Source organism: Ovis aries, chromosome 11 (genome assembly GCF_016772045.2).
Source record: "Ovis aries strain OAR_USU_Benz2616 breed Rambouillet chromosome 11, ARS-UI_Ramb_v3.0, whole genome shotgun sequence".
Classification (NCBI taxonomy): domain Eukaryota; kingdom Metazoa; phylum Chordata; class Mammalia; order Artiodactyla; family Bovidae; genus Ovis; species Ovis aries.
Genome location: NC_056064.1, coordinates 52,919,372 through 52,940,737, shown reverse-complemented (window position 1 = coordinate 52,940,737; position 21,366 = coordinate 52,919,372). Strand labels below are relative to the sequence as shown.

Genomic DNA, 21,366 nt, shown 5'->3' with positions numbered 1-21,366 from the left:
GCCGGGTGGGGCGGGAATACCTGTGGGCCGTCCAACACTGGGACAGCTCAGAGCTGCTTCCTGGACTGCCGGGGACTCCCTGGCTGCGCTCCTGGACCAATCAGCCTCCATCCACAGAAGCGTCACTCCCAGGTCACGGCCACCACCCAGTTCCTGAAGTCAAGCTCAAGGAGCTCCCCAGAGGTTAACCACCTCCTCCCTGGAAGCAGTCTGAGGCTGAAGTCCAGTGAGCAACAGTGGCACTTCTGCTTTCAGACTCATCCAAAGCAATACACAGAGCTGGTGTTTCTCTCTTCACTTCCCAAGTACTTTCTTAGAACAAAATCACTTAAAAACACCGCGTTGTCTCACAGTGAGATAACAGCGCATTTCCCAAGAGCATGACTAAGAGATCATAATCATTATAGTATGTGGTGAGGTCACAAGATAAAAATAGGAGGCAGATTTTAGAGGTAAAAAAAACCCAAAACAACTAAGGGCATCATTCCCATTTAAGTTCAATTTCATCCCCATCCTATGTTCTAACATATTGCACCAAACTATTCTTTTCTGCATATTCTTAATATATTCATGACATGTTTATTGTTAAAATTAGATTGGGGGGGGCCTTAATCCTATCACTCAGGGATAACCACTAATGACATTTCAGTATATATTCTTAATATTCACCCAGATTTTTGTTTTCTATATTATATTCTCATTCTCTCTTACATATTTAACTCTTTATATATATCAACATCTATATCTCTCATTACAGCTGCCATATTTACTACATATAATAACCACATATACTATATAATATATGAAATATATTTATCCTTCTCTTAAAATATATTCACTTCAAGAGATAAGTACACAGATAGGCCCTGACTTTCGATGATTGACTTTTTTTGTGGCTGTTCTGTGGGGCATGAGGGACCTTAGTTCCCCAGCCAGGGATCAAGCCTGTGCCCGTGCAGCGGGGGCACGGGCCCCAGACCACGGGACTGTCCGCCAAGTCTCACAACGGTTGACTCACCACTTTTCGATTGTATTATGGCGTGAAAGTGACACACAGTCAGTAGAAACTACACTCTGAATGTTGCTCTTTTCTGGGTCAGCATACGTGGTCCGAACTGCTCCTGTGTTGCTGGGCAGTGGCAGCGTGCACAGCCCCCGGTCAGCACACTGTCGTGAAGGGGAACCACCGACACTCTTACAGCCACCCTGGACGCAGAAAACTGTTGTTTCCTCTCACTGTGTCAGTACAGCGCTCAGTCGTTCCAGCAGACAGTCGACACAGGCTGTGTGTCAGGTGATCTGGCCTGTTCTGAGCACACTAAGGTCGGCTGTGCTAAGCTGTGCTGTTCAGTTTGGGTATATTACATACATGCTGACCTATGACATTTTCAACTTATGATGTGTTTATCAGGATGTAACCTGAAAGAAAGCTTCCCTGAATATTCCCATAATGTTCTGGGGAAAGTCTTTTCCTCAGCCTAACACCCACATCAGTCGCAATCCCAAGGAGACAGACACACACTCAGAGTGGGAGTGTGGACAGAAGAGAGGGCCGTCTAGAAAAGTGAGGGCAGGGTCTGGGGAAACCACAGGGAGAGAAGCAGCCCCAGGGCCAGTGCAAGGGGGCGGCCCTGACCAGGCCAGGCCTGCCGGACGGCGGAGTGGAGGGGACCCCTGACCCCAGCTGGCTGGTGGGGAATGTCCCCCAGCCCACCAGCCTCCTGGACAATCTAAAGGGCCCGAGGGCTGGGGAGAGCGTAGAGTGGAGCTGGGAGAGCACAAACCCTCACTGACCAAACGGACCACACAGCCCCCAAGGCCAGGAAGCCAGCCCTGACGTCCTCAGCCCCATAATCACCACGGTGTCAAGACCCTCCTCCTGGGACCCTGTGCCTCTCTGGGCTCGTCTTTCACCACCATGCCTGGTTTGTTCTCTAAGCAAAAGACACACACATCACATAAAGCAAGTAGTGAAGTGAAGTGAAGTCGCTCAGTCGTGTCCGACTCTTTGTGACCCCATGGACTGTAGCCTACCAGGCTCCTCACTCCATGCAATTTTCCAGGCAAGAGTACTGGAGTGGGTTGCCATTTCCTTCTCCAGGGGATCTTCCCAACCCAGGGATTGAACCCTGGTCTCCTGCACTGCAGACAGACGTTTTACCATCTGAGCCACCAGGGAAGCAAGTAGTATCTACGGTTTAAAACAGAAAACCAGTTTCCTACCCTTCCTCCCCCCACACCTAAAATCACGCTCCACAGATGTAGGTCTCTCGGCTACTTTTGCTCATCACCTCCCTTTTGCGAAATAACTAGTTACACCACTTGTTCTCGAGTTTTCAACTCTAGACATCAACTGCCTGCCACGGAAGATGAAATCTCGGCTTCTGCGGCCACACCTCAGCCACGTGCATGCACACACACCCCTTGCACATGCACACACTCTTGCACACACACACCCCTTGCACATGCACACCCCCTTGCACACACGCACATACACCCCTTGTGCACACACACCCCTTGCACACACGCACACACCCCCTTTGTATAACTATGCAAACATTTTTGGTAAAATCAGTATTTAGCATTCCCATAAATACTGCTCAAAACCTAGCTACTTAATGTACTGTGATTAAAATAACCACATGACGGCATTAAGTGTCCTTTTTGTTTCTCTCTGCTCACTGCCAAACTCTCTACCATGCTATGAAGCCGTCAATATGGTCAAAACTGTGCAGCGGTCTATCTTCTGAGACAGCCTCCAGAAACCTCCACACTTCCGCTCAGCCTAGTCTTGTGGTTCTGAGGCCCAAGTTCTGGAGACCACCCTGTGCACTCCCTCTGCTGCTTCCCATCACTGCTCCTGAGTCTCTGATACAATGTTGTCTTTTTCTTTCTTGGAATTAAACCCTCATTTTGGTGGAGCACATCCTCTCACAACAGAGAGGGGCTGTGAAGCATCCGGCTTTCATCACCGGGGCTGCGAATTTTGCGTGTCTCTTCTCTTACACCTGACGCTTTGCTGGGTGTGGCACTCTGAGTGAAGCTTTATTCCCTCCGCACCGTGGAGGCACCCCTCTTGCTGTTCCCTCTTCTGGTGCTGCTGGTGGCAGTGGTGCCATTCTGATGCCCAAACTTTTGTCATCTCTTTCCCCTCTCAAGAAGCTTTCAGGAACTTCTCTCTATGCAGAGTGCTAGGGAATTTCATGTTATGTTAGCCATCGGGTAGAACATACGCCTGAAATCTTAGACTCTGATAATTAAATTTCTGTCCTTTTTTCCCCCCAGTTCTTGTTTCTGGACATTTTTATTAGCAACTGGACCTGTCTTGTGGATCCTTTAATTATTCTTACCTATTCACTCCTACTTTTCCTCTTATTTTTGAGCTGCTTTCTAGGAAATAATCTTTCAATGGACCAAATGTTTGTGTCCCCTCATGCACAAGGTGATGGTATTTGGAAATGGAGCCTCTGGGAGGTGATCAGGTCATGAGGGTGGAGTGACCTGAATGGGATTAGCGCCCTTATACGAAGAGGCCAGAGAGTTAGCTAGCTCTCTCTGCCTTGTGAGGACACGGCAGGAGTATAGCTGTCCATAAACTAGGAAGGAGGCCCTGACCAAGAACCCAATCCAGCCAGCACTGAAATCGTAGACTTTTAGCCTCTACAACTGTGAGAAACAAACATCTGTTCTTTAAGCCACCCATCTGTGCTACTTTGTCACAACAGCCTGAGCTAAGACAATTCTCTGCTTTATCTTCCAATCTTTCTATTTGAATGTTCTATTTCTGGTATTTGTTGTTTGGTCGCAAAGTCCTGTTAGACTCTTTGCCACTCTCTGGACTATAGCCTGCCAGGCTTCACTGTCCATGGGATTCTCCAGGCAAAAATACTGGAGCGGGTTACCATTTCCTTCTCCAGGGGATCTTCTGGACCCAGGGACTGAATCTGCGTCTCCTGCATTGCAGGCAGATTCTTTACCACTGAGCCATCTGGGAAGCCTATTTCTTTAATTTTTAATCTCACTCTTAATCTCTGAATGTATCTTTTTGATAGCATCCTATTCTTATTTCACTAATATAATTTCTGAGACTCTTAAGTATACAGTCTTAAAGTTTTCTTCTATATCTTCCATGACCTGTTTCCTCTAATTTCTTTTCTTCTGTTTACTTTGTTCTATTCATGTTCAGGGATTTTCCTTAAATGTCTAGTAAACAGAAGCTATTTCTTCATATTTAAGAGAGAGGCACTGACAATCTGATTAAAAACTCTGTGTAGTAGCTATGGCCTGTTGAGTGGTGAGTGTCTTTGTAAAATAATAAAGCAATTAACATGTACAGACCCCACATGTAGGGCTCTGTAGGTTCTTGTCTTGAGCAGTGATCTAAAGACACGATCTCCAATAAAGCTGGCCAGCAGCAACTGGGCAGGTAAGCAGAGACAGAAAAAGGGAAAGGAGCTCCTAAGTACACAGACTTCCACTCAGTGCCCTTACAGCCTGATCTCCATGTTTTACCAAAGGGAAAGAGAAATCGCCTTGCTGCAGGAGACGGAAAAGAACTGGGTGTCTTAACTGCCTGTCATGACTTCAGACCCACCCTCCGGTTTCTAGCGTCATTCCATATCTCCAATCTCCAAGGAATTTCTGAGATTTGAAGATATGTCATTTTGTTTCATGATGACCTCTTTCTTTGCAGCTTAGATCTTTCCTGATAAACTGCCAATAGGAAGGGCTTAGAGAACACAATCATGCAAGCGTCCAAACACCCACAGAAGTGGAACTGTAAGGTGACGTGGAAAGTGACAAAGACCTCAGCCTTCTACAGAGAGAAGCCCACAGCTGCCTAGAAACACTGCAAGGCTCTTTTGAAAGTCACTCTGCTTCTTGGGCTTCCGTGGTGGCTCAGACAGTGAAGCGTCCACCCGCAGTGCAGGAGACCTGGGTTTGATCCCTGCGTCGGGAAGATCCCCTGGAGAAGGAAATGACAACCCACTCCAGTATTCTTGCCTAGAAAATCCCACGGATGAAGGAGCCTGGCAGGCTAAACAGTCCATGGGGTCGCAAAGAGCTGGACACAACTGGGCGACTTCACTGTCTTTCTTCTTCTGGGGTTACCTGAACATATGGATTCGTACTGTTTCTCACACACGTGAGCAGCACCGAATCAGCAAAGTACAAAAACAAAAGGGCTTGAGAGCAAAGGATTTACTAGGCATGTGTCGCAGAGAGCGCAAATAAAAAGCTCCTGGGTGCTCACTGAACTTGCACCTCACCACTGTTACCTGCCCACACTTTGTAAGGCCGAATTTTTAGCAGTTTTATCATCAACAGTAAAAATCAATTAGATGTTTTTCAAAAGCCCTAAACCATGTCCTTCCCTTTGTCTTACTTACACAATCTGAATTTCAATTTTTTCCAAGAAGTCATTAACTTTTGCAAGAAAAAAAAAGAGAAAGGTGTAATTCTTCAGAGTCTGATCTTAATTTGCATGTGAAGAAAAATGCCATAGAACGCCATAAACTCGGCACGGGGGGGCGGGGGGAACCCATGTGGTTTTGAGTTTCTATCGGTTTCCCTTGAGAAGGGGGTCGACACATCACCAGGTGCTCAGTGAGGACCGCGTGCTGGGGGATCTGCACCTGGATCCAGTCCTCCAGGAGCGGGTGAGGGCAGCCTCGTCCCTGAGAGAAGCTCAGCTAAGTGATTAGCGCCCCCCAGTGGTGATGGAATGACGCCCCACAGGACTCAAACCCGTCGTCACCATCACACTCAGAAACGCGGTCCTGTGTGCTTCAGAAAACATGGGCTTGACCTATTCGTGATGTTAAACAGAAACGTCTTCCTCCACAAAGACAGAAAAGCAGTAGCATGGCTCACAAATGGGAAAGCAGAATACTATATCTGATGCTGAGGAATTCCCTGGCGGTCCAGTGGTTAGGGGTCTGCGTGCTTCTACTGCACAAGGGATGGGTTTGACCTCTGGTTGGGGAACTAAGATCCCACATGCCTCACGGTGCAGCAAAAAAAAAAAAAAAAAAAAAAAAATTAAACTTGTTGTTGAGATAAACATTGAACTACATCTGAAAGCAGTTGTTAGTTTTAAGTGTCCTTTAAAATAAAGTCAAAATTACTAGATGTGATAAATTCAAACTGTGCTGCCCTCTGCTGGTTATGATAAGATTGTTAAAAGGTTTACAATTAGCCCTTTTTGCAAATACATTACCTTTTGAATGTATACAGAAGAAAGTCATGTTCTACCTAGTATGTAGGGCGTGCTCTGGTGATATTCCACTGTTCTCATTTCCTGAAAGGTTTTTGTTATATGAAAATTGGCTTGCCACTGTGATTAATTTATGGGAATAGGTGATGGCCAATGGGAATTTACGTTATACAGGCAGACACAGACAATAAACAATATTCACAATAAATAATAAATTAACTAGCACGCTGGAAAGTAGCAGGTGCTATGGGGGAAAGAAGGATCCAGGAGTGTGTGCGTAGAGTGCAGGAATTATTAAAGTACTAAACACGGGGCTTCCCTGGTGGCTCAGTGGTAAAGAATCCACCTGCCAATGCAGGGGACACGGGTTCCATCCCTGATTTGGGAAGATCCCACATGCTGCGGCGCAACTAAGCCCATCTGCCACAATTACGAAGCCTGGGCTCTAGAGCCCGGGAACTGCTACTGCTGAGCCCAGGCACTGCAGCTACTGAAGCCCAGGCACCATAGAAGCTGTGCCCTGCAACACGAGAAGCCCCTGCAAGAAGCCACCCTCGCACTGCAACAAGGAGCAGCACCCCACTCACTGCAACCAGACAAAAGCCCGCGCAGCAACACAGGCCCAACATAGCCCCCCCAAAAAGTACTAACCGTGGTGGTCAGAACAGGCATCACAGAGGTGAAATCTGAACCTCTGTGACTCCCCCAAGCCAAAACAAAAACACCGGACACAGGCTTTTCGGGTCCAAAATTCCACAGTGTGTGAGGTGCATTCTGCAGTGAGCCTCCTGCTTCCTGTCCCCACCACAGGGACTAATGAAATTGACCAGGCACTGCGTGCGTGACTAGATGCCCAAGGCTGTCTCCCCATGAACAGACCTGAGCTCGGGGACCCAGAGCCACTGTGGTGGCTGAACCTCCCACTTCCTGCGTCCTTAGGAGAAGTCTCATCCCCTGGTAACCTGAGGGTCTGCCCCCATGTTCTAGCTGGTGCTCACAAAGCTGGTGCTCGTTATTTGAAAAACGTAAGTGCTAAGTTGCTGTTGTTCAGTCACTAAGTTGTGTCTGACTCCTTGCAACCCCATGGACTCAGCGTGCCAGGCCTCCTCCCTGTCCCTCAATATTTCCCAGAGTTTGCCCAAGTTCACGCCCACTGAGTCAGTGATGCTATCCAACCATTCATCCTCTGCCCCCCTCTTCACCTTTCGCCTTCAATCTTTCCCGGCATCAAGGTTTCTGCCAGTGAGTCAGCTTGTTCACATTAGGTGGCCAAAGTACTGGAGCTTCAGCTTCACCATCAGTCCTTCCAAGGAGCATTCAAGGCTGAGTACTCCGCATTCCCTCAAAAAAGACTTGGGTCTCTACTGTGTGGTTCAGTTTGAACTGTGCTGAGTGCCATGCTAGCCCTGGGTGGTGGCAGAGGTCACCTGAAACCACCACCTGGGCTGCTCAGGACTAGGATGTGAGGGTCAGGGGCTCCAAGCTCTTGGAGAAAGAACACCAAAAATCAGTCCCTGGGGGCAGCAGGAAGAATGGGGCCATGAGCAGTCCAAAAAAGAAGAGTGACTTTTGAGAAAATCCACAATCTTAGTGGCAATATCTGGCATTTAGGAGGAGATCAGGTGATTCAAATACTGCCTTGGGGTCACAATCTTGAAGACAAAAGTAGAGGTGACCTTTATGGGTGAGTGGGCACTGTCTGGGAGAGAAAGGGCATTTTAGATATAGAACCGCCCAGCACAAGAGGTCCTTCAAGACGTGGTCCTGCCTGTCTCCCCCCATGTCTGGTGTCACCGCAACAGAGCCCCTCCACCCTCAGAGACCTACCTGCATTTATGTCATTCACATAGTGATCATTCATCCTTCCAAGACTACGGGCCCCAAACTTAACTTCCCTCCACTGAACAAACCCTCAGGTAACTTTCCAAAGCTGCATCAGCTTCCAAAGAGACACAGAGATACATTCACAGAAAAACAGAATTTCTTGGGCATCAAAACAACCTGCAGGAGGCCAGGCAGCACCCCAACCACCACCATTCCCCTTCCACGATGAAGGACACTGAAGACACGGGAGAGCTGAGGAGCCACGTAACCATGGTGCCAACACCAAGCCCAGGGGGCCCTCCCAGGGCAAAGTGCTCCCTCAGTCCGACGGACACACGCTCGGGGCACAGGGACCAGACACCCCCAGCGAAGAAGTCATCAACTGTGAATTCCCTGAACTCTGAGACTGCCTAAAAGACAGCCCCTCTCCACTGAGGTTAGTTTAAGAAACACAAATATAAACCAACAAGAAACTTTTCCTGAGGGCTGAGTTTAGGTCTTTGTATTTTTATCAAAGAACCGCTTATAAAATACAGCATAAATATCAAATAACCATTCTGAGTTTTCCTAACATACAAGAGGATGATCTCAGTGAAGACAGAAAATACCATACTTACTGTCTCCCAGTGTTTAAATTACAGAAGGGGGTGGGGAGGAAGATGCAGAACATGTAAAATACAAAAATAAAAGTACTTTTTTTTTTTTACTGCCTATATCACAAAGTTAAATTTAATATATGTTTTTCTGCAAGTTTTTTTTTTTTTTCCACAGAGATTTTCCTATGTCAGGGCATATAAATCTACCTCAAGCTTTTAAATTGGTACATCCCACAGTAAAATTTGCATTAATGCTATACTTTGATTTTGTACTGGTGAATCTCTGTTTCCAATACTCTGCCATCACAAGCTATGTGAAATCAACATTGTTTTTTATCTATTTTTGAAACATTTTAGATCTGCAGAAAAACTGCATAAACATGGACTTGCCACGTGTCCTCTATCCAGCTTCCCCTCAGGTTACCATCTCATCAACACAATACTAACAGGCAACCTGATAACCCTACTGGAACCGCCTCGGTTTTCTCAGTAAGGTTCTTTTCTTCCATCCAGGATCCAACCCAGGATGCCCCGCTGCAATTCATCTGGTCGTGATGGCCCCCAGCCTCAGGGTTGCAACCTTTTCATTTCACAGAGCAGTGCTCGGTTGCTTTGTAGAATGTTCCCCAATCTGGATTCGCCCGCAGTTTTCTTCTGATGCAACTGAGGTTGTGTATTTTTGGCAAGAATTACACGGAAAATGTGGAGAAGGAAATGGCAACCCATTCCAGTATTCTCGCCTGGGAAATCCCACAGACAGAGGAGCCTGGTGGGCTACAGTCCATGGAGTCGCAAAAGAGCTGGACATGACTAAGCGACTAAACCACAACACAGAAAATGAGGCTGCGTTCTTGATGCAGGACATCAGGGACCATGATGTTGATCAGCCTTTCACTAGTGATGCAAACCTTCAACATCTGGTAGAGGTGAGTCAACCAGGTTTCTGTTTTTGTGGCTGTCTGTCCCTCTGTGATTCCTAAGAATCTTGTTGGGAGATGCTCTGGGAGGATGTGGGTATCTGTTCCTCGCCATCTTTTATCATCACTTTTATCTCAAAATTATCCCTAATTTTGGGGTCAGCAGCCAGGCGCTTCTTCAAGTTGGCTCCTGTGTCTTCCAACTTGTCCCCATCATTCTCTGAGCACTTCTTCACTTCCTGCCATCACAAGACCTTCCAGGCAGGCTCACTTTGTATTTTTCCCTACCCAGCCCCAGAATCAGCCATTTCCCCAAGGATCGCAGGTCCCTTTTAATGGAGAATGGTATTTAGAAACCAAGCTCTGGGCATAGGATGTACTCTATAAACATTTTAAACTGGGACAGACATTACCAAACTGCCTTCTGAAATCTGGCACAAAATGCCCCCCACCGAACACTACGAGAGCGTCCACTTGTCCACAATCTCACCAACGCTCTTTAACAGTCTGGTAATCTGCTGGTTGTTGTAGTTTACATTTCCCTGTCTATCAGGATTATTGGCTGTCTGTGTTTCTTCTCTGAACTGTTTATATCCTTTGTCCTATTTTTCTACTGCTGTTTGTCTTTTTCCCGGTTTGCACGTGCTCTCCATATATTTTGGATAGCAATCTTTGCTTGTAAGTGCTGCAAATATTTTCTCCAACTATACTGCCTGTTTTACTTTTTTATGAAAGCTTTGGTCACACAAAAAAGAATATAAATAATACATTTATATATACTAAGTTTGTTCATACGATGTCATGTCTGTTGATTGCTTTTTTATGACAGATTCTAAGTTTCTGTGACCTGCTTAGGAAGTAGTGTTCCTTTCTCAATAAAATTAGAAAAATATTCTAATGAATATATGTAATATTCATTACATATATGTGCATTATGTATATATTCATGTATTCGTATTTGTCATTTTATACTTAGAAAAATAAAACAAAGAACTCCAGATGGGTTACAGGTCAAAGTGTATATGCATAAATAAGCGACACTTTGGCCTAATCCATCTGGAGTTCTTCTGTTTTGATTTTTCAAGTGTAGAATGACAAAGGGAATCTAAGTATTTTCTGGGTAATCAATTGTTATCACCGTTCACTGAAAAGCACATCCTTTCCCCAGCGATCTAAAGTGTCATATGACCCCTAAAAGGGAGTGACCGACAGTGCAGGCACAGGAGTCAGCCGCTTGGGTTACAGTCCTGGCTCTGCTGCCCACTAGCTACTTTGTTACTCTCTCCTTGACTTTTAGTTTTCTCATCCAAGACATGGAAAAAATTCCCCACTTCACTGGGTTACTGTAATAGTGCTTACAATAATGAGGACACCTAGTAAACACTTACACACCTTGTGTTAGTGTGTCAGTCGCTCAGTCCTGTCTGACTCTTTGGGGCCCCATGGACTGTAGCCCGCCAGGCTCCTCTGCCCATGGGATTTTCCAGGCAAGAGTACTGGAGTGGGGTGCCATTTCCTTCTCCAGGGGATCTTCCCAACCCAGGAATCGAACCCAGGTCTCCTGAATTGCAGGCAGATTCTTTACTATAAACTACATTTGGATGCAAATTTGGATCAGCGTGTCTAGCCAGTGCTGTTCAAAAAACATATGAGGCAAATATGCATTTTAAAATGTAAGAATTAAAGATTTTAAAATTAAAAAAAATAAAAAACTAAAAAAAATTTTTAAAAATTAAAAAATAAATAAAATTTTCTAGCAGCCACAGTAAACAGGGGCTTCCCTGGTAGCTCAGCTGGTAAAGAATCTGCCTGCAATGTGGGAGACCTGGGTTCGATCCCTGGGTTGAGAAGATCCCCTGGAGAAGGGAACAGCTACTTACTCCAGTATTCTGGCCTAGAGAATTCCACGGACTCTATAGTCCATGGGGTCGCAAAGAGTCAGACACAACTGAGCAACTTTCATTTACACTTACTTACTTACACAGTAAACAACTAAAATATAAATGGTAAAAAATAACCTTAATAATAAGTTTTACTTAACCCAATATATCTAAAACATTATCATTTCCACATATAATCAATATAATAAATATTCTGCTTTTTTTTTTTTTTGTACTAAGGTTTCAAAATCCTGGATTTGTTTTACACTTAGAACATACTTCAAGAACTCAATAGTGGTTATCACGTGAAACAAGGCAGGGCTAGACTAGTTCACGACTTAGTTGTATAATATACTGTCACAACAATATCACACATGTACCTACAAGGAAAGTACTAGAAGAACTGAACAGCCGTCCATGACTGAAAAAAATCTTTTGGCAAACTAGAAACAGGACGAATTGTTTTTTCAACATGATAAAAGGTATTCACAACTCACAGCAAATGTTATAGTTGTGGGGAAATGCTGGAAACTTTTCCCTTAAGATGGGGAAGAAATGAAGGGGGTCCATACTCAGCAACTGCACCGGCACTGTGCTGGAGGGTTTTCTAGCTCAGTCTCAGTCAGGAAGCCCCAGCAGAAATGGGCCCAAATGCTTTAGCCAATGAAAAGGGGCAAGGAAAAGGGCAGAAAGATTGTAAAGAAGGGGAATTTTAAAAAAAAAAAGGAAATGATTATCTCACTAGTGGATTGACTATCCACATAGAAAAGGTTAAAAAAAAAAAAAAACCTAAACTGTTAGAATCATTCACAGAGGTTGACAAGACTGCTAGTTACGAAGTCAGCATATAAAAGCACATATTAAATTGTTTAGTCGCTAAGTCCTGTCCAACTCTTTTGCGACCCCCTGGACTGTAGCCCGCCAGGCTCCTCTGTCCGTGGGATTTCCCAGGCAAGAATACTGGAGTGGGTTGCCATTTCCTTCTCCAGGGGATCCTCCTGACCCAGGGATTGAACCCACGTCCCCGGCATTGGCAGGTGGGTCCTTTACCATGAGCCACCAGGAAAGCCCACAAATTCAACACTTGGTGATAAATCAGTTCAACAATGTGTAAGAGTTTAATGGAAAAAATTATAAAATTGTGTTGAAAAACGTGAAAGAGGACCTAAATCCCTGGAGAGAGAAAGCACACTCAGGATGGATGCAGCACTCTCAGCAGCCACTTTTCCCAGAGGACCTCCAGGATCCACAGACTTGTCACTGCGAAGCACAATCCCGGGAGCTTTTTACTTCTGTTTTGGGGGTTACAAGATGGGTGGTTCTGGCATGGGACAGACCATCAGAACAGAATAAGAGCCCAGAAACTCTTGTAGATATAAACATTTGACATATGACAGAGCTGGGAAAAAAAAATCACAGACTGAGTTTCCTATAAATGCTGCTGGGAATCCACCATTCCATGAATGCCAGGAAATACGAACGTGAATGGTCACAGCGCCACTTGCAGCAATAACCCCCAATGGAAACCACCTAAATATCCAGTGAGAGTGGAGCAGATTTTTTTTAATAGTGGTATATCCAAAAGATAAAACGTCATGTTTGTAAAAGTGAATATAACTACGTGAAACAACATGGATAAATCTTACAGGCAGAATGATAGGCCAAAAAAAAAAAAAAAAAGTAAAGTAAAAGTCTTCAAAATCAGAAGAAAATTTCACTAGAAGAATTTTATACCAAGTCCAGAAAGTGTTAAGGACAGACCAAGCCATTTTCTAACATGTGGACTCAGAACACAGACCTCCCACATACCCTTTCGAAGGAAACTTCTAGAGAATGTACTTAAGGTAAATCAAACACAGGAAAGACACAGACCAAGGAAAAGGTGATTTGACAGAGAGGTAATCCCAAACGACTCTGGGGGAAATGGAGACAAAGGCCAGGCAGCAGACCCAGGAGCAACTGATCTAGATCCGAGCAGAAAAACGACAGGCACAGGCCAGGGGGGCACAACTGACTGAGGCCCCTAAGCAGACAGACCACCACAGACAAGCTAAGCGCAGCTGCCGTACTTTAGAAAACAACTGATAATTTCAAAGACAGCTGGGCAAAGGGAAAAGCTGAGGCAATTAATAGCTCCAGGGAAAACAGAGTGGTACCAGGAAGACAGAATGATTGCAGAATACTACGTGGCTTGGCAATGTCATGCCCAACAGAAAGTCTGCAGAGCAGGTCTGCAACTGGCCATCAGGAAGCAAGAAGAGAATATTGTTAAACAGCTTAAAAAATTCAAAGTGGCTGCCCCCTAGGAGGAGGATCTCAAGGTGGTACAGGGAGCTGCTGCTTTCCATTTTATTGTTCTTAGTTCTGTAACACAGTTTCCTTTTTTTCAAGATGGTAAATGTTTGTATTCGAAATTTACAAGACCAATTCTTCAAAGTCCAGCGCTGAGTCCCATGACCCTCTCACTGCCACCTGCTACACCACATACACAGGAAACAAGCTGAAGCTGTTGACTCAGATTTATGGTAGGTGTGGCTCAGACGGTAAAGCGTCCGCAATGCAGGAGCCCCGGGTTCGATCCCTGGGTCGGGAAGATCCCCTGGAGAAGGAAATGGCAACCCACTCCAGTACTCTTGCCTGGAAAATCCCATGGTAGGCTACAGTCCATGGGGTCAGAGAGTCGGACACGACTGAGCGACTTCACTTTCACTTTTCACTTCCCCTCTAAACATTTTATGACTCTGTGAACTGAGATTCCCCTTCTCAAAGATGAAAAGCATCTGCTGAACCAGCATCCTACAGTCTCAGGTAATCACAGAGCAATCATGTCAGGGTTCCATCAGCTTAATGCGATACTCATCACCCACTGGATGATGAATGGATGGGTTCAACGCTGTCCTGGATCAAAAGGAAAACATTCATGGATCAAACAAGCGGAAGGTTTTGTAGGGGACAACGGTGACTAAGCTATCAGGCAAGTTCATTCTTTAACTGTAATACATGAAAAGCACTAGCCATTGAAGATAAATTCAATTGATATTTCCAGAAATGATCTTTCTGATACTTTTACTACTTAGGGGAATATGAACAAGGTCAGGGAGAATGATCAAATTAATTCATTGGGTATACTGTGCACTTTTTTAAACCAAATTCAATTAGTAGTTTTTAGAAAAAGTGGCCAGCCTTCAACAAATATGAAAACAAGTATCACTATGGTGTGAAATTCACGTGAAAATGAAAGCAAAGCTCTCTGACAGCTCCAAGAGTAAGGACAGGTGGGGCTGGAGAATGCAAGAGCTTGCCTGCCTGCTCTTTCTTGCCTCTACATCAACTCTGATGCACAAGTGCTGCAAATTCTCTTCCTGTTTCATTCCCTCCCTTTCTGACTTACTAATTATACATCACCCCTTTTCTTCGTAAAACCACAAGACGGACGTTATAAAATCGGTGCACTCCACCCATCCTTTTACTCAGCTGACAGAGTGCAAAGTGAACCCGTGGAAAGGCGCCAGGGCCCTGCTGATGAAGCCACCACGTGAGAGAGGAACAGGAGGAGACAGACCACGCTCACCCTGCGTCACAGGGCAGGGCAGAGAAGGCGGAAGGCAGTGCCACACACACAGCCAGTCCGAACTTCTTCTTTGTGCCCGTCACTGATTCTAAAAACAAACTAAGCGGAAACCATGGTTTTGTCTAAAATCTAATCTCCTTGTTTTAGAAGACAGGTGGTTTCAATGAAATACAAAACAAATAAGAAAACTCTAATAATCTATTTTTGAAGGGGCATTTCTTCAAGATTTTCTTCAAGCTCTTAAACCACTGTTCTGATGTCTATTTTACCTATAAAAATAAAAAAGCAAACCTCCTTTCCAGTCTCAAAAGTATTCCTACCAGGTTTGCAGGCAGGTCTGTTTGCAGAAGCTACCATCACCCAGAGTGACGTCAGCGGCTCAAACCACAAAATCTCTCTCAGCCTGTTCCCTCTGGGTCCACCTGAGAAGGGACAGCTGATCAAGTGCCCGTAAGGGGGAGAGCACGGGACACAGGGTCACAGTGAGGGCGACACAGGGAGCTGGAGTCACATCCCAGGAGCAGCGCCGGGGTCTCCACTCATGTGGCAGCAAGCAGGGGTTAGACCATGTTTGGAGGTGGAATGGACAGCACCATTAAGAAACTGAATGTGCAAAGTGAGAGAAAGGGCGGAATCGGGGTTGATTTCTCAACATGTGGTTTGCACACCATGTGGGCAGACATGCTGCTTCCTAGAACGGGGACATCTGGGGGTTCCTCTGTGCCACACCGAGCACGAGGCCCCCTTCAGACATCTCAGCGGGGAGGGAAGAGAAATGAGGCAGTGAGCCATCTAAGCCTGAAGCTTAGAGGGGAGAAAGAAGGCTAGCAATCCAGTCAGTCCTCCTAATTCAAGCATCCTAGAAAGGCTCCTAGAAAAGTCACTGTTAACCCTGAACTGCCAAATACTGAACCCAGGTCCCAGGGCAATACAGGGCTAGGTTCCTGTGAGCCCCTAACCCCAGTTCCTTCATGGCCCAATATGTGAGCAAGTCTCAGGACGCCTCACTGACAATGAACTCACACCTGAGGGAGGCTCACTGAACACGTGTGTTCTCGGTGGGTGCATCACAGCTTCTCGCACTTGGAAACACCAGACAGCACTTCAGCACTGTGTGTGGGGCCATTTTAAACAGAGAAATCACCAACAGAAATACCAAAAACACGGCACTAAGCAGCGTGGATCCAGGGCCCCTGCTTACCACCTGAGCACTGAAGTGGAAGGCAGAAGGTCCTGGAAGCCTGTGGTCCCAAATGTTCAAAAGATCCGATCAGGGGTTAGAAAGAGAAAGAAACCTGACCTGCTTTACAAGTCTGCAACCTGCTCCCTGATGCCTGGCATCAGGGGGACACCTCCTCTTCACAAAGCCTGGTGGTTTGATCTCCAGTTGCCCCTTCCTTTCCCTATTTCCAGCAGTTCAGAACATGGCAGGGAAAGAAGAGACTGTTACTCATTGCTTGCTCTCCCTCCCTGGAAAGGAAAGAGCTTCATCATTTGCATTTCATAGCAACTTCCATAGAAATTACCTTTAAAACGTATCTAACTGGAGGAGAATATCGTCCATTAACTGGCTTGGGATTATTGGGACAAATGATGTTATTAGTGGTTAAGACAATGGCTGGCTGATAACGATGCAAAGGCACACCAGACCAAGAAAAGGAGGTAATGTCACAGACACCTTTTCACAAAGTGATGGCCCAGACTGAATCCTATATTGAAAATGTAAAGTGTCTAATTAAACACAAAACCAAAGGATATTCTGTAGAGTACAAAATTCTTGTTTAGTAAAAGACAGTCCTGCCAAAAAAGTCACATATGATCCTGGTCGGGAAACAAGACATCCAAGGGATACATCAAGAAAAAGAGTGCACACAGGGGTTACCCAGTCTCCCCACAGTTTACTCCTCCTTCCGGAAGCCTCCAGGCATGAACCTGAGGGAGCTGGGTAATGAGTCACCAGGAGCATGAGGACATGGGGGCCGAGCCTCCCATCCCACCCCACAGGCTGCGAACGAAGGCTCAGAGGGCTGCGGGCACCCCTTGTTCCTCACTTGGGGTTTACACAATGACCCGAGGGAATCCTACACATCACAACCACTCAATTAAGCAGTACTAACACTCAGGACAGAAAACGGTACATAATAAGGGACTAAGCGGACTAAATCGCCGGCTCACCATGTTGCAATTATGAAAGGACCAAGTTCCCAGCTCTAAGTTAAATTACGTTTAACTCCCACCATCTAACTCATCTGGGGACATAACTCACTGAGTCTTTAGAATAATCTTTAATTAATACCTTAATTCTGAAGTAGAAAACTGGTAGTTCAAATGCCAAAAACCCCTAAACAATGGAATTGTTCTTAAAAGATTTTACAGAATAATTCCTTTAAAAATAAATATTAACTCCCACTCCCCTCTGTTCAAAAGATTTTCACTCTGAGTGGCAGCGGCACAAGGAATTCAGTGGGCAGCAGAGGCCTGACTGGTGACTTGAGAGGGCGCCCATCCTCTGGCTGCACTGGAAGGAATAAAGTGACCATCAAAGGTGTGTCCACGTTGTGTTTGTCTCACAAACACCATGGACAAAAGCCACGAGCCACCAGGAAGCAGCTTACCTAGATACACAGAGCAACTCTGCAAAGCACGCACAAGATACAGAGACCCTCCCTGAGGGCTGCCCCGCCCCCACTCCAACTCTGCTGTGTTCTCAGGTGCATTTGCCCACCCCCAAGAATGTATACTTAGAAAGTTTTGTGTGAAGCCTTCTCTTCAATTTTAAGGAAGCACAGAATTGTGTACAAGAACAGGAAAAAAATATTTTCATTTACTGTGTGATTGCTTCAAGTTTTATTGTCGCTGTTTTTGCTAGGAAAATCCAGTACTTTTTGATTGATGCAAAATAACATATTAAAACATACTTTAACTGATTTGCATATTATACTTACATTAAATAAAAGCTGTTCTGAGATATTTTAAACTAGTTACATACTATTTGTAAATACCATTCCTTACATATAATACCATTTTACATATAATAAAACATTTTTTAGGAGAAAAGGAAAACCCTACCATACACCCCAGCCATTCCATCCATGGGTATTAGTCCAACAGAAATGAAACACGTCCACACAATGACCTTTCACGACGGCTCACGGCAGCTTTGTTCACAATGGCCTCAAACCACAAACAGTGCACGTGACCAGGCCAGGTGACTGGATAAATACAGACAGGGGAACACCACTCAGCAGCCAAGAGGAAAGAGACATCCCCACAATGACCTCAATCACTTCATGCTGAGGGAGGGCCAGACACAGTAGAGAATACATTGTATGATTCCATTTATACAAAATTCTGGGGTACATAAACTAATCTGTAGGGACAAAAAGATCCAGGGTGCCTAAAGTGGAGGGAGGGATGGGCTGCAAATGAACTTGAAGAACCTTTTCAGAGAAATGTTCTGTATCTTGACTGTGATGGCAGTTTCAACGGTGTATAAATCTGCCAAATATATCTCGTCAGACTGTACTTCAAATGCATACAGTTACTGTATGTAAATTATACCTCAATAATTTTTTTAAAAACTACAATAAGGGGGAAACAGAAAAGTTTTTAACAAAAAGATAAATGGAAATGAATGTGTTTATTATCACTACGTAAGATGACCCAACATCACCTTTGTTATCTTGGCATCTGCGGCGGCCCTACCAAGCCCTCCAGTGTGTCCACTGATGACAGCCATCACCTCACTCTCCAGGCTCCCGCTGTGTGCCGCCCCCTGACTGATGTACACAGAGCATGTCACTGGACCTTTCACGATAACTTGCAAGGCAGGTGAGACTGTGTCTTTACCCCAAGTCTGTGCCCCTGAGAGAAGACAAGATAATTTGCCCAAGCCACAAGGTGGCCTTGGGCCAAAGGGTAAAAATTAAGGCTGACAGATGAAAGATCCATGACAATGCATTTTGCTCTTTTTCTCTTTTTTTGGCCATGCCATGCGGCTAGTGGGATCTTAGTTCCCCAGTCAGGGATCAAACCCAGACCCTTGAAGGCACAGAGCCCTAACCACTGGCCCGCCAGAGAATCCCAGTGAGGGCACTTTGGAACGAGCAGTAAGAGACAAAGTTATCAAGCCAAGTTTAAGCTTCTTTCCACCAGAAAGTCCCTAAACAGGCACTGTTCTCCCTATCCTCACATAAAAGGATTCTAAAATCTATCTGTTCAGGATTAAATCGTGGTCTGTGTAGACTCACTTTCAAACATCTTTAACCCAATTTGTGGATGCAGATGTCTTATAAAAAGGCCTTGTCAGTTGCAAGGAGACACAGGAGTGCTAAAAAGTCAGGAACACAAAGTTCAACTGCTGACCTGTGTCCAGTAAACACAGGGTGGGAAGCAGATGAGTTCTCACCCTTCTTAACTCTTAAGAAACCTTTATCTGAACTCCACATACAGTTGGATGAAACATACACTATCCAGAAAAACCAGCTCCTTTTCTTGCTTAAAGGCCAAAGTTCTCCTTCCATCTAGAATGCCAGGTCCCTGAGATTTCACGTCTAAATCCCAGGACTCACAGAGTGCCCAGCTTCTAGTTTGTCCTCAATAAATATCTGTTGACTAAATTAACAAGAAATGACCTGGGAAAGAAGCTGCTATAAATCCCATTCTGATTTATACAAACACTAGGCCAAGGTCTTAGAATAAAGCTACCCTACTAACACTGAGAAGAGAGAGAAAATATTTTAAAATTACATTAAAAAATAATTCAATGTTTAGAAGGATAAATTAACAAATATCATCATATACTAGTGTGAAATGTAAATGTGACAGAACTTTCCGGAAAATCACTTGGCAGTACATATCAAGAGACTAAAAGAGTTTTTAGTCACTGACCTAGTGATTTCACTTACAGAAGTCTAGCCTAAGAAAACAATTAGAAATGTGGGCAAAGCTTTACCAACAATGATGTTACACGGTTAACTTGTTACAGAACAGAGAAGAAACTTCTAAATGACCAACAAGAAAGGACAAGTAATCAAATCACGATGCAATCGTATTATACAGCCTTGGGCAGAGTCACCATGGGGCCTGAGCATCCTTGCACATACTCTGTCACAGCTGGTCGGCCAATGAGGCCACCGTGTGACCAGGTGGTTCCCAGGGGAGGGCTGGCTTGTCTGCTGCGGAGGGTGCTAAGCCCTGGGCACCTGGTTCCTCAGCTGCAGACTAACCCAATTCAAGCGTGGCCATCATCTGGGCTCACCTTGTCACCCCATGGGCCTTGGTGTCGGGGAAGCAGCACTTCCAGCCTGGGTTCCGGTCTCTGCTGGGCTCCATGTGACAAACTGTCTGAGCCAGTGAGGCCTGCTCCCTGCTCCCAGCCCCCACGGAGCCGCGGGGAGACAGCCAGCTGCCAGCACCCCCTTTGAAGTCTTGCTTCTCCTGCTGTCCCTGTGAGGATGGGGTCCTTCCCTGGCAGATGCTGCCAAAAAACTCGTCCATATATACATTTTAAGGGCACAGAAAAATATTTATCTTTCTTTAAAAAGCTACAAAACATTCCACAGAACGACTGGAACTAATTTTTAAACTTTTTGTTATCATTGTTGTAAATGAAATCCACACATATAATCCCTGAGCTTCAGTTGATCTAGTAATTTCAAATTTCTCCTTATCAAATTTTATAGTTCACTTTTTTCCTAGCTGTTTTATGTAAATTACTTTCACATGCATTGTCTTATTTGACCTCGCAACAACTCTGCAGGGCAGGTAGAAAAGATACCATTGTCCACATTTCCAGGGGACCTGGTGATGCCAAGTGACTTGCCCAAGATCAAAGGGCCCTTAGAGACCGTACCAGACCCAGAAGCCAGGCTCCACGCCCGGTGCTCTTTCTGCCAAGCCACCTGCTCAGCACTATATAACCCGGCTGCTGAACGCAGTGGACGCCCGCCTCCTCGTCTCTGCTAATCCACCTCCCTTCAAGGTGGGAGCTCTGCTGGGCAGCGGCTCTGTCCTCTGTCTCCCTGATTCCTGCTCTTTTACGTCTCCCTTCTGCTCACTTTGACTTCATTTCCTCTTTTTCGCTAGTCTCTTAAGGTAGAAGCTGAGGTTTAAGCTTATTTTTTAAATCCTACATTTTCCAAGGACTTAAGGTTGGTGGACATGTAAGAATATACATTAGGGAAAAAAGAAAGACTGAAAGGAAACTACACCAAAATATCTGTGGTGATGGGTCCACAGGAGTTCTTTATACTCTTCCATCCACTTCTGCATGTGTTTTAAAATTTTCCACAATGTTAACTTTTCAAAGCTCGTCCAAGTGCTACAGTAAGAAAGACGTTACAGTTACAGCCAGCCTATC

At 45.2% G+C, this 21,366-nt stretch overlaps 1 protein-coding gene across 8 annotated transcripts in view; it reads right to left on the bottom strand.

Moving 5' to 3' along the window:
• The window catches only part of CYTH1 (cytohesin 1), a 75,600-nt gene that overhangs the window by 40,047 nt on the left and 14,187 nt on the right, over positions 1-21,366 (bottom strand). For 2 of the 8 annotated variants that reach the window (XM_042256268.2, XM_060395832.1), the window contains exon 1: positions 21-62. The exons of the other annotated variants lie outside the window; for them this stretch is intronic. The gene's annotated coding sequence lies outside the window, so the exon portion shown is untranslated. Of the gene's footprint in view, positions 1-20; positions 63-21,366 lie in introns of those variants that run through there. 8 annotated transcript variants of the gene reach the window in all.